Consider the following 13,416-nt stretch of genomic DNA (forward strand, 5'->3'; position numbering starts at 1 on the left):
ACAATGTTAAATTCTGACACTTTAGAGCATACAACTTTTAATTGTCTTTAATTATACAACTGTTTTTCAGACATTTCTTATGAGAAAAATGTATATGCTATTTGATTTAACAGCTATGAGTCCATTAGGTAGATAATAGCATTCCAACTTTACAGATTTAAAAAACATTGAGGTCAGAGAATTCAGATGATTTTCCTGATACCAGCTAACTTTTAAGAGGTAATTGAGATGTGAAACTAGTCTTTTGGACTGGGGGCAAAGGGAGAAGGTGCTGGTCAAAGAAACATGGTCCCTGCTAAGGAAATAATTGCCTACAATATTACAAAAATATTAAGATTACTTATCAGCACAAGTATCTCCAGGCATTTCTCAAATATTCAAACATGAGTCATTTTTTTACAATAGAAAGGTGAACCCAAATTTGACTTATGACCAAAGGAAGTAACAGAGACCAGGTGTACTGTCACAAATCAAAGAAATAGAAAAGCATAATAAAATATACAAATCAAGAGTTTTCAAGAATTGGCCATGAGGCAATGAAGGGCAGGGATCCCTGAGCAATGAGAATAAAGTCAGATGTAGTGCAAATGATCCTAGTTTATTGCTTAGAAAGCATTTCCAGTCTATAGCAAAAGGAAAAGCAACCTACCGGAGCTTAGCAGTCTCCATGAGTTGACAGAAGATAACTGGGAAGCCGAGATGTATACAGGTCACAAGGCAGAGTATCAGCGAGGAGACAGCTGCCCAGAGGGAGAATTGAGAGATCTGTAGTGAGCTTCGCTCAAGTCTTCAACTGAAGACCGATCAGCACAGGCATGTGAGGAGCTTATAAGACTAGGGAAGATCCACCTGAAATAATCAGAGGAAACGATCCTGGAGCTCTGTGCTGTGCACTCAGTCGCTACAGTATGCCCAACTCCTTGTGACCCCACGGACTGTAGCCCACCAGGCTCCTCTGTCCATGGGATTCTCCAGGCAAGAATACGGGAGAGGGTTGTCATTTCCTCCTCCAGGGAATCTCCCTAACCCAGGAATCGAATCTGTGTCCTGCATTACAGGCAGATTCTTTATCCATGAGCCAGGAAAGTCCCCCCAGAGCTCACACAAGGCTTGAAAAGTTCCTGATCCCATCAGTAGGAGTGGAAAAACTAATAACTCACAGAACATCAGATATGACAGTCACAAGAGGTTTTTTGTTTGTTTGTTTGTTTGTTTTTGCATTTCTATTTAGGATTCTCTAATGAACCCTTCATGGGAAATAGATGGGAAAACAGTGGAAACAGTGGCAGACTTTATTTTTTTGGGCTCCAAAATCACTGCAGATGGTGATTGCAAGCCATGAAATTAAAAGATGCTTACTCCTTAGAAGGAAAGTTATGACCAACCTAGATAGCATACTAAAAAGCAGAGACATTACTTTGCCAACAAAGGTCCATCTAGTCAAGGCTATGATTTTTCCAGTGGTCATGTATGGGTGTGAGAGTTGGACTGTGAAGAAAGCTGAGCACCGAAGAATTGATGCTTTTGAACTGTGGTGTTGGAGAAGACTCTTGAAGTCCCTTGGACAGCAAGGAGATCCAACCAGTCCATCCTAAAGGAGATTAGTCCTGGGTGTTCACTGGAAGGATTGAAGCTAAAGCTGAAACTCCAATACTTTTGTCACCTCATGCAAAGAGTTGACTCATTGTAAAAGACCCTGATTCTGGGAGGGATTGAGGGCAGGAAGAGAAGGGGGTGACAGAGGATGAGATGGTTGGATGACATCACCGACTCAATGGACATGAGTTTGAGTAAACTCTGGGAGTTGGTGATGGACAGGGAGGCCTGGCGTGCTGCAACCCATCGGGTCGCAAAGAGTCGGACACGACTGAGCGACTGAACTGAACTGAACTGAATGAACTCTAGAACCAAGATTCAGATGAATAAGACTGTATTCAAATAATTTAACTACATGCCAGAATAATGCTTATAATATTTATGGGACTATAAATTAGCCATCACTCAACAAGTAAAATTCACAGTCTCTGGTATCAAAAAAAAATACAAGTCATTGAAGGGAGAAAGCATATATGAGTCATAATGAGAAGAAAAATTAATCAGCTAAAGCTCAGAAATTAAATAGTTGATAAAATTAATTGACAAGGCTATTAAAACAAGCCTTATAACTATTTTTGAATGTATTTCATATGATCAGTCATCTAGAGGAATGAGTGACTATGTTAAGAAATGAGACATGTTAAAAGAGATCAAAATTACACTTCTATAAATGAATGCTATAAATGAGATGAAAAATATGTTATATGAGACTAAGAGCAGATTAGACATTGCTGAAAAAAAAAATAGTGATCTTGAAGATATAACAATGGGTACCATCCTAAATGAAACATAGGAAACAGAGAAAAAAGAATGAATAGAGTATTAGAGGCCCATGGAAAATATATGCAACTGGAGTCCTATAAAGAAGGAAAATTGTTGGATGGAGCCAAAGCAGTGTTTAGAGGAAAATTTATGTCACTAAAATGTTTATGTTAGAAAGGAGGAAAGGCCTCAAATCAGTGACCTCAGCTTCCACTTTAAGAAGCTAAAAAGATAGAATTAAACCCAATTTAAATATAAATGAATGAATCTGGGTTCTGATATGTGTTCAGATATGGGTTCAAAATAAATAAGTGACATCATAAATGAATATCCTGTGATCCAATAAGTGCATATAGCCATTCTTCTTCCACCCACAAGCGGACACAAATACAAAATCTGGACTGGTAGAGTCAAGTCCTGACCATGGTACCGCTTCTGTAGTCTTAGGCAAATAATTCTACTTCTCTGAATCTCCATTTCTCCTTCATAAAATGGAATAATTAGACTGGATCTTGAAGACTGGGCAGGGGTTCCTTAAGTAAATAGAGGGAATAGGAATGGCATTCCATACAAAGGGAAGAATCTACAAACATAAGAAGACTTCCAGGAATGTGGTACTTGAGGCAGAGCTTATGCAAACAGTTTAACATCAGCTCAGTATGGACTTTAAAGGTCAGAAGGAGGGAGCAGATGGGAATGGTCCTGATGGTGGACTGCCTCACTCAGCCTCCTAAAGATAGTGGGGAGCTGCTGTTGGGCAAGAATTCCAGTGAGTAACATCAACTCAGAGGTGCATGTTTTCCAAAGACCATAGCTGTGGTCTTCAGATAATTTAAATCATATGCCTCAATTAGTCATCAACCCCACAGAGTTTACAAGGTGAATAAGAGAGTAGAGCATTTTTTTTCCCACAAAATTCAACAACAAAAACCTAAGTTGATCTGTTTGTTTGTATTAGAAATTTGTCCATGCCAATTCATTTTGTAGGTGTATTGATTTAATTGCCTGGCATTACTAAGGCTTGACCATTAGATTCCGTAAGTAAGGCAGAACTCTTAGATAGAGAGTTTTTCTTGAAAGAATTCTTCAAGTGTTTTCAGAACACCTTTTTTTTTTTAAGATCTTATCCCCTGTTTTCTGGGGGGGGATAAATATCACTGTCATGAAAGCATAGAAAGAAACACACACGTGCATCTTGTGGAAAATATCCGTGTTCTAGATACATATATACTCAAGCAAAGCGCCTTGTGAGCTGTCACTTGAGCAAAGATTCAGTTAAGTGTGGCTAAGAATGTCACATTCACCTGCTTTCATTTCCCTCTGAAGAAAGTGACAAATGCCCATCTTAGTCACTGGAGCACAAAATTAGCTAAGTGCTTCAGGGAAAGGGTAGCACAGGAAGAAATAAAGAAGAGGTCAGAGACCCTGACCCATATGGGGAATAATGAAAATGGCTAGGAACAAAAAAAAAAAACCCCACTCATTTGTAATAGAGATCATGCCATCCATGTGGCCAGGTTCATCTGACTGCAGGAAGATTTCAGAATTTCCTCCTGTTCTAGACACTGATGTGGAACATGCCTGATTTTAGCCTAACTTTGACAACTCAGAAATGTTTAATTCAAATCATCTGGGAAAATATTGTCCGCATTCAAGATCATACATAGAATACAGAGCCAGAGGAGGGCTTCTGAGTTATGCCTCCATTTACATTCCTGCATGAGTTACAAATTTCCACCAGTTATGACTGACAGAGGTTTAAACGAGGAAGAGGCTTATTTCTTTTTCCTGTAGATGTGGTCCAAAGATGAGAAGTCTGAGGGTAGTCTGATAACTCCAACATCAGCAAATACCCAGGCTATCTTGTCAATCTGTTTCAGCATACTTTGCCTTGGCCCCCATTCTCAAGTTAACCCAAAGCCCAGAATGGCTGCTGAAGCGCTGGCCGTTATGGCAGTATTCAAAAAGGGAGAAAGGAAGACAAAAGAAACACCTGCCTTGATTTTAAGAAGCTTACTGGAAGTCACACTTATATTACCACTTATACTTCATTTATGCGAACTTATTCACATGGCCACTTGTAGGGGAAGAAGATTGATAGGGAAATAGTCTTTAGCTCAGTACTTTTACCACTTGGAATAAGTATGGAATTGTCTTAAGAAAGGAGAGAATGGGTCTTTGGTGGCAAATATGAATTCACTTTTGACTCACAACTAGTGCGTTCAGGTCCCTGTTGGAGGACATAACCTACTTTTCTGGACAAAAAGTAAAAAAAGGCTTCTTGTTTCTAAAATTTTCAGAAAAAGGAGAACAAGTAGAGAAAAGGAAAAAAAATATCAGCCATAGTTTATTACCAGAAATAAAAACATTAAAATTTGATGTCTTTCCTATTACTCTTTTTCAGTATCTTACAAAAATTTTGATCATATAACATATATAAAATCATGTCATTATTTTAAAAGACAAGTAGTACTAATGATTGTGAAATGTACAGTAATTTATTAAAAATAGAAAACCACAAAAATATAACAAAGAAACTGAAATTTAATTAGTCTTAATATACAGATATAGCAATCACTTTGAATATTCTAGAATATTTTAAGGCTGACTTATTTTTCAATTTTTGCATCATTGATGTCATCTTGTATATAAGCTGATTTTAAAGTATGATTAGTACAAAATTCATAGGTCTCATCTGAAACAATTGGAAATAAAGAACTATACTAAATATCATATTTCATTGATTCTAAGACATATTTTTGCATTTTAACATCTCTGGAATTGGGACTCTGCTATAATTAATGGCATATCATAGTTTAATTGGCACCTTTTTTTTCTTAGTGGTACATGAAACAATGATACTTCTTATGATTGATAATGAATTAGATTTGATTAACGCAGTAATATCTATCTCTAGATAATTAGTCATTCAAATTAACTTAAGTCATTCAGTGTAAAGTTGAAAGAAGCAGAAAGTTATTCAGTAAATTCTCTGGTGACAAAATTTGACCATTATTTTGCTTGGTCTAACTTTGTTAAAAAGCAAAGATAACACTTTGCCAACAAAGGTCCAGTAGTCATGTGTAGATGTGAGAGTTGGACCATAAAGAAGGCAGAACACAGAAGAATTGATGCTTTCAAACTGTGGTCCTGGAGAAGACACTTGAGAGTCCCTTGGAAAGCAGGGTGATCAAATCAGTCAGTCTTCAAGGATATCAACCCTGGGTACTCTTTGGAAGGACTGGTGCTGAAGGTGAAGCTCCAACACTTTGGCCACCTGATGTGAAGAGGAAAAGACCCTAATGCTGGGAAGAATTGAGGGCAAAAAGAGAAGAGGGCGACAGAGGATGAGATGGTTGGATGGCATCAGTAGTTCATTGAACATGAACTTGGGCAAACTCTGGAAGATGATTAGGAACGAGGAGCCTGGCATGCCGCAGTCCCTGAGGTTGCCAAGAGTCAGACATGACTTGGCGACTGAACAACATCAACAACAGCTTGGCTTTGGGAGAGAAGGAAAGAACAGAATAGGATATTTGGGGGACATAGCAAACCTGTCCCAGAAGGAGTAGTTTAGGTACTTTGGGGTCAGATGATAAGGTTTCTGAGGGCAGCTTAGACGGTCCAGTTATTTGCCTCACATGTAGACCCTTTACCAATTTTTTTCTTTCATTTCCATGCTGAATTGAACCACTGTTCTTAGGTTTTCACTTCTCCTCCCAGAAAAAGAAAAAAATCTCCAGTCATTGCCGTGTAGCTTGCAGCCCCTTCCTGTATAAGACACACACTTTTCTGCTGCACTGACATGGAGTGTGGCCTTATAACTTACTTTGGCCAGTGGCATATGAGCGGAAGTGATACACAGATCTCCGTCAGGCAGGAGCTGTGACAACCACAATGGGTTTGCTTTCTCACAGCTTTCTCATCCTTGTCTCTCGGCCATGAGAACGAGTCCCAGGAGAAGCCTCTCATTTGTCTTAAGTCTATCGTGCAGACAGGCAGAGCAGACCTGATGGGTAAAGTTCAGTGTGAAAAAAACAAGCCTCAGTTGCCGCTGTATCCCATGGAGGTCTGGGTTTCATCTGTTATTGCAGCAAAGCTGACTTATATGAGGGCTCACCAAATTTGGGCAAGAAAAATGGGTTGAGGGATGGGCTCCAGAAAGTATATTTCCTGATTTAGGGACAAAATTCATCCTTAGGTCTCACAGGTAACATAGGACCCAAACAGATTACTACTGCAGGAACCAAAACAGTAAGAAAACACCTACAACTCCGTCTGCAGTAAAACTGCCTCTGATCAGAAGCTGCCAACAAAGTCACCTTAATCTTATTTTTTAACAGCTATGATGTTTTGATCGTTGAGGACCTCAAATTGGATTTATCTTTCAGAAAACTTGCTTCTCTTCATCATTTCTTTTTCCAGAAGGATGAGTGAGTGGCACCCTTTCTGAGTGTCTAGATAGATGATGGTGCCATCCTCCTGCCTTCCATCATGCAGTAAAAAACGTGGGTTGATTGTACAGTCACTATGGTGAACAGCATGGACATTCCTTTAAAAACTGGAAATAGAACTGCCATACGACCCAGCAATCCCTCTGCTGGGCATACACACCAAGGAAACCAGAATTGAAAGAGACATGTGTATCCCACTGTTCATCGCAGCACTGTTGACAATAGCTAGGACATGGAAGCAACCTAGATGTCCATCGGCAGATGAATGGATAAGAAAGCTGTGGTACATATACACAATGGAGTATGACTCAGCCATTAAAAAGAACACATTTGAATCAGTTCTAATGAGGGGGATGAAACTGGAGCCTATTATACAGAGTGAAGTAAGTCAGTCAGAAAGAAAAGCAACAATACAGTATATTAATGCATATATATGGAATTTAGAAAGATGATAATGATGACCCTATATGTGAAACAGCAAAAGAGACACAGATATAAAGAAGAGACTTTTGGACTCTGTGGGAGAAGGCGAGGGTGGGATGATTTGAGAGAATAGCATTGAAACATGTACATTACCATATGTGAAATAGATCACCAGTCCCAGTTCAATATATGAAACAGGACATCAAAGCTGGTGCTCTGGGACAACCCAGAGGGATGGGATGGGGAGGCGGGTGGGAGGGGGGTTCAGGATGGGGGACACATGTACACCCATGGCTGATTCATATCACTGTATGGCCAAAACCACCACAGTATTGTAAAGTAATTAGCCTCCAATTAAAATAAAAAAAAAACAAACACGTGTTGAAGTGTTAGTCACCCAGTCATGTCTGACTGTTTATGACATCATGGGCTGTAGCCCGCCAGACTCTTCAGTCCACAGCATTTTCGAGGCAAGAATACTGGAGTGGGTGGCCATTTCCTACTCCAGGGGATCTTCCTGACCGAGGGATCAAATCTGGATCTCCCACATTGCAGGCAGATCCTCTGCCATCTGAGCCACCAGGGAAACACTACACAGAGTAAAACATTACCTATCACACAGGTTTAGGCCACAATGATTTTCCTCACAAAGCCTGTGGATAACGGTCCATGTGTATTTTGTGTTGGAGAGAAAGCAAAGCAGTATGATTTTTACTTATTTGTGGGCAGCCTACTTTTTAACCAGGCTTCCCTGGTAGCTCAGCTGATAAAGAATCTGCCTGCAATACAGAAGACCCAGCTTCAATTCCTGAGTTGGGAAGATCCCCTGGAGAAGGGATAGGCTACCCACTCTAGTATTCTGGCCTGGAGAACTCCATGGACATAGGGGCCTGGCAGATTTATGATCATTTTATCAGGATATCTATAGATTTAATTTTATTTTTATTGCATTTCCCTAATCACGACTATACTTTAACCTTTATGCTCAGATCTTTTGTAAACTTAGGGACTTTCATCAGTTATGAATCACATGATAAGGCAGTCTCAGGTTTCATTCACCAGCAGTCCACAAATAGCTATTAGTTCCCTACTTTGTTCAGAAAAATATCCTGCGTAGAGGTTACAGAAATGAGGTTTTGGCCCTTGTGGAGCTCAAAATCCAATAGAAGACAAGACAGGAAATTCACCAACAATTAACAGACTGAAGGGTGATGAGTCAGATTTGATTTATTTCCTTTCCTGCATGGGTCGTATACGGTAGCTTTCTGTGCCTTAGTGGGTATAGGGTTTGCTGTGTGGATGTGAACACAATGTATCTCAGAGGGGAGATGTCGATCCTTTCATATAAAGGGCAGAAAGATTGAAGGCAGGAGGAGAATGGGATGGCAGAGGACGAGATGTTTGGATGGCATCACCAACTCAATGGACATGGGTTTGAGAAAACTCTGGGAGATAGTGAAGGACAGTAAAGCCTGGTGTGCTGCAGTCCATGGGGTCACAAAGAGTCAGACACGACTGAGTGCCTGAAAAACAGCAACAGAGAGAGCAGGAAGAGGCTGAGAAGCTTCTAATACTGCGGACTTCTCCATTTGACAGGTGAGAAAACGGAGGCCCGTAAGGAACGAGGCAGGTGCAGTCACACAGCTAAGGTGCGAAGGCTCACAGACGCAGGAGCCAACACACCCTGCTCTTCCCTGCAGCACCCAGCAAGCATCGTTTCTAACGGGGAGATGATGCAGAACCCGGAGCACCTTTCCTCCCACCATGAGCAGTGTCCTCAATGTCCCGGCTGCAAGATCAGGAGAAAGCCCTGGCTCTGTAAGTATTTCTCTTCCATCTATGATCTGCTTCCATATTTTCAGGTTTCTGAATCATACTTTTAAAGAATCACACAGAGATAGACAAACATCATATACTCTTGCTTAAACATGGAATCTATAAAAAGAGGATACAAGTGAACTTACTTACAAAATATAGATAAACTCACAGACATAGCAAACAAACTTATGGTTACCAAAGGGGAAAGAGGGGAAGGGATGAATTAGGAGCTTGGGATGAACATACACACATTATGGTGTATCAGCTTAGTTCAGCCGCTCAGTCGTGTCCGACTCTTTGAGACCCCATGGACTGCAGCACGCCAGGCCTCCCTGTCCATCACCAACTCCTAGAGTTTACTCAAACTCATGTCCATATATATAGATTAGATAAGCTACAAAGACTTACTATATTCCACCAACAACTCTAGTATCTTATGATGACAAATAGTGGAAAATAACCTTAAAAAGAATATATATGCACATATGAATATACCTGTATATCTCTATATCACTATATCTATATGTTGCTTCCCAAGTGGTTCTAGTGGTAAAGAATCCAGCTGATAATACAGGAGACACAAGAGATGTGGGTTCAATCCCTGGGTCGGGAAGATTCCCTGGAGTAGGAAATGGCAACCCACTCCAGTATTCTTGCCTGGAAAATTCCATGAACAGAGGAGTCTGGTGGGCTACTGTCTATGAGGTTGCAAAGAGTTGGACACGACTGTGGGGTTGAGCACACACACGTGCACACACACACACACACATTTATATATCTATATATCTATATATAGATATGTATCACTTTGCTGCATACCTGAAATGAACACAACATTTTAAATCAATTATATTTCAATATTTTTTTAAGTCACAGGCTTTGTCTTATGTGTTTCTAATTTAATTGAGAATGTGGGAAGGAGGTAGATTTGGGGTGGGGGACATTTGTCAGAATAATGTGATGTTTATGCTACCCTCTCTGAAACTCTTCCAAGGCAGTTTGCCAATATTCCTTTATTAGGAGTCATTTTGGACTAAGACCTAGATGTCTGCTAGCCTTGCCCTTCACTGCCATGAAGACATCATCAATGTCCAGGAAATTAGCCTTCACAAACCTGTGAGTGATCACACAGAGCTGAGTCCAGTCCAATCTAAGTATGTAAAGAACAAGGCTCATATACAAATCAATGGAGATTGATTGCAATTGATTTGAAGAAGAGATCAGATTTATTCTCCCCTGGAACTTAGCCCACGGTTCACATCTTTGTGCCAGTGGGCTTTAGTCAAAATCCTAATGACGCTTACATGTGAAGAATTTCATTATTTGGACTTAAGAACTACTTATTATTACCAGTCTGTGGCAAAAATAAATAAATAAAATGCCTGTAAATTAAGAAGCTGGTATGAAAATAGATGAAGTTTGCATTCTATTGAGCAAGCATAGTTTTCGTATTAATTTTATGCATTATTTACAGTGATAGTTAAACATATTGATCTTAGCAAAGCAGGGAGTGTTGTTACACCAACAACTAGATTTGACTAAGAAAAGGTAATAATTATCAATTAGCGGGAATTACTGCTAATAAGGTTGGGGGAAGTGCAGAAAATTTCTGATTAGGAAGAGCTGACACTTTCACAGTGTTGTGTAAATTGCCAGGATTTTAAAAATACATCTGCCTTGTATGATATTTAAAAAGAGAAAAAAAAGTGTTAGGCACATAATTACTAGATACATCTAAGCTACAAACCTTTTTGTTGTTCTTCTAATCATTTGGAAGAAGAGGAGTCACTGCTTAGAAGATTTTTTGCCCTTTTCTGAGGATAACAAGTAAAATTAACTAACAGCTCAATTATTCTGTTAATGAGGCAATTCCCTCCCCACTTGCATAACTTCAATTTATTTTTCTTTCCACTATCCTCTCTTCTACCATCAATCAACTATCCTTTCAGAGGAAAAAAATTACGCACTTTTAGAGGGGTAAGAGTGGGGAGACGGCAAGACTGAGGCTGATCATACGTCTCACATGGAAACAGAAGAGCATGCAGTCCTTAGGTCGGGTCTGACTCTGCGAGCCCACGGACTGTAGGCCGCCAGGCTCCTCTCTCCATGGGATTTTCCCAGGCAAGCCTGGTGGAGTGGGTTGCCATTTCCTTCTCCAGGGGATGTTCCTGACCAGGGGATGGAGCCCGTGTCTCTTGCATTGCAGTCGTATTTGTTACCGCTGAACCACTAGGGAAGGCCCAGAAATGAACTTAAAAGAATCCATTTTGCCAAGGAGAAAACAGGCCCTAAAAGACCTGCTGGCCAGCCTGGGACACAGCAAAGTGAACATCCAGGTTTCCCAGCCTTGAGGTCCATGTTGTTACCCAACCCACAGAGGTCTAGAGTGAAGCTTGTTCTTTGTAGACCGTTGTTTTCCACAAATACTTGACTGTTTGTTGGTCATCTCATTTAATTAATCATTAAGAGCTTTTAAAGCTGCCAAAGGCAAGCAATAGAAATGGAATAATTCAGGCAAAAGCAAAGTAAAGAACTGTCTAGTCAGTGAGGGCAGCTTCATCCCAGATAGATAGGGGGTTTTCTTTTGACTTTTGGAAGCACTGCCAACCTGTCAGGAGTTGCCCGGGCATCCTTGAGCAGCTTTAGAAAAAAGTTCAGTTTCATTAGGTCAGGAGCCGAGCCATGTTTTGTCCATTTCAACTTTGCCACATGACAATTTAAGTCAAATTCTTTGCACCTAAGTTAGGCCGAACAAAATGGTCCACCTGCTCACACATCTCCTCCAGCCTTGATCTCAGTTGTCGTTTTCTCTTTCCTATGTATAACCCTTGCCTAAAATAATGTCACGCACGTTTGCTCAGAGTTCAGTTGCTTTTCCACATTCTCTGTGACTATCATTGCTAACAGCACTGCCCGCACGCTGTCACGCACCAAATAAACTCCAAGCCTCTTTGTTGACAGGTGCCTCACCTTGTGTGCTGGATTCTGCCTTCTCAGCATCTCGTGACTTCAGCTTCTGTCCTCCAGGTTCTGCAGCTCTTCCCCACACACCTCCAGACTCTGGCTGCAGGGTCCTCCTCACCGGCTTCCTGCCTCCTCTCTCATATCCCTCCAGTCTATTGTGGACATCACTGCCAGAAGCATCCACTTCTTTTTTATGTATAAATGGTTAAGTTAATTATTTTCTTGTTTAAAGATTGGTCACATGATCAGCCATTCAGTCATGTCCAACTCTTTGCAACCCCATGGACTGTAGCCCACCAGGCTCCTCTGTCCATGAAATTTTCCAGGCAAGAATACTGGAGTGGGTTGTCATTTCCTTCTCAGGGGATCTTTCCATTCCAGGGATTGAACCCACGTCTCCTGCATTGGCAGATGGATTCTTTACCACTGAGCCACCAGGGAAGTCCTAAAAAATAATTAAAAACTGCTCATGGGGTTCTATGATCAACCCAGCATATTAAAAAGCAGAGACATTACTTTGCTGACAAAGGTCCATCTTGTCAAAGCTATGGTTTTTTCCAGTAGTCATGTATCAATGTGAGAGTTGGACTATAAAGAAAGCTGAGCACTGAAGAATTGATGCTTTTGAACTGTGGTGTTGGAGAAGACTCTTGAGAAACCCTTGGACTGCAAGGAGATCAAACCAGTCAATCCTGAAGGAAATCAATCCTGAATATTCATTGAAACGACTGATGCTGAAGCTGAAACTCTGATACTTTGGCCACCTGATGTGAAGAACTGACTTATTGGAAAAGACCCTGATGCTGTGAAATATTGAAGGCGGGAAAAGAAGGAAATGACAGAGGATCAGATGGTTGGATGGCATCACAGACTCGATGCACACAAGTTTGAGCAAGTTCTAGGAGTTGATGATGAACAGAAAAGCCTGGCATGCTGCAGTCCATGGGGTTACAAAGAGTCAGACACAACTGAGAGACTGAACTGAACTAATCATGAAAGCTGTTCAAATTTCTTTCAATACTTTATTTCTCCACATTTACTCTCCAATCATCTTTGAGCTATACAATTGTCATGTCTGACCTTGCTAGAATGTTTAGGTCGGTGTGGTGAAATGAGGCTAGGCTTTGAAGTCAAATGACCAAGAACCCTGTCCCAGCTTTGTAGAGACTCTTGTGATCCTCAGTCCTGATCTACTGACTTGAACAAAGCCTTTTGGACTGAATGAGTATAATTTGGAGGAAAGATTTAAAGATAAAAAGCTGAGTCTTGGAAAGTCATTGAAATGTTAGAAAATTCCAACTCAGAACAAGGACGGGAAATCAAACATATCAACCAATAAAGGAGAGAAGAAAAAATTTCTGGATCCTTTACTGTAGGCAGGAGAATTTGCAAACGTGAC

This window comes from Odocoileus virginianus, chromosome 16 (genome assembly GCF_023699985.2).
Source record: "Odocoileus virginianus isolate 20LAN1187 ecotype Illinois chromosome 16, Ovbor_1.2, whole genome shotgun sequence".
In the NCBI taxonomy this organism is placed as follows: Eukaryota; Metazoa; Chordata; class Mammalia; order Artiodactyla; family Cervidae; genus Odocoileus; species Odocoileus virginianus.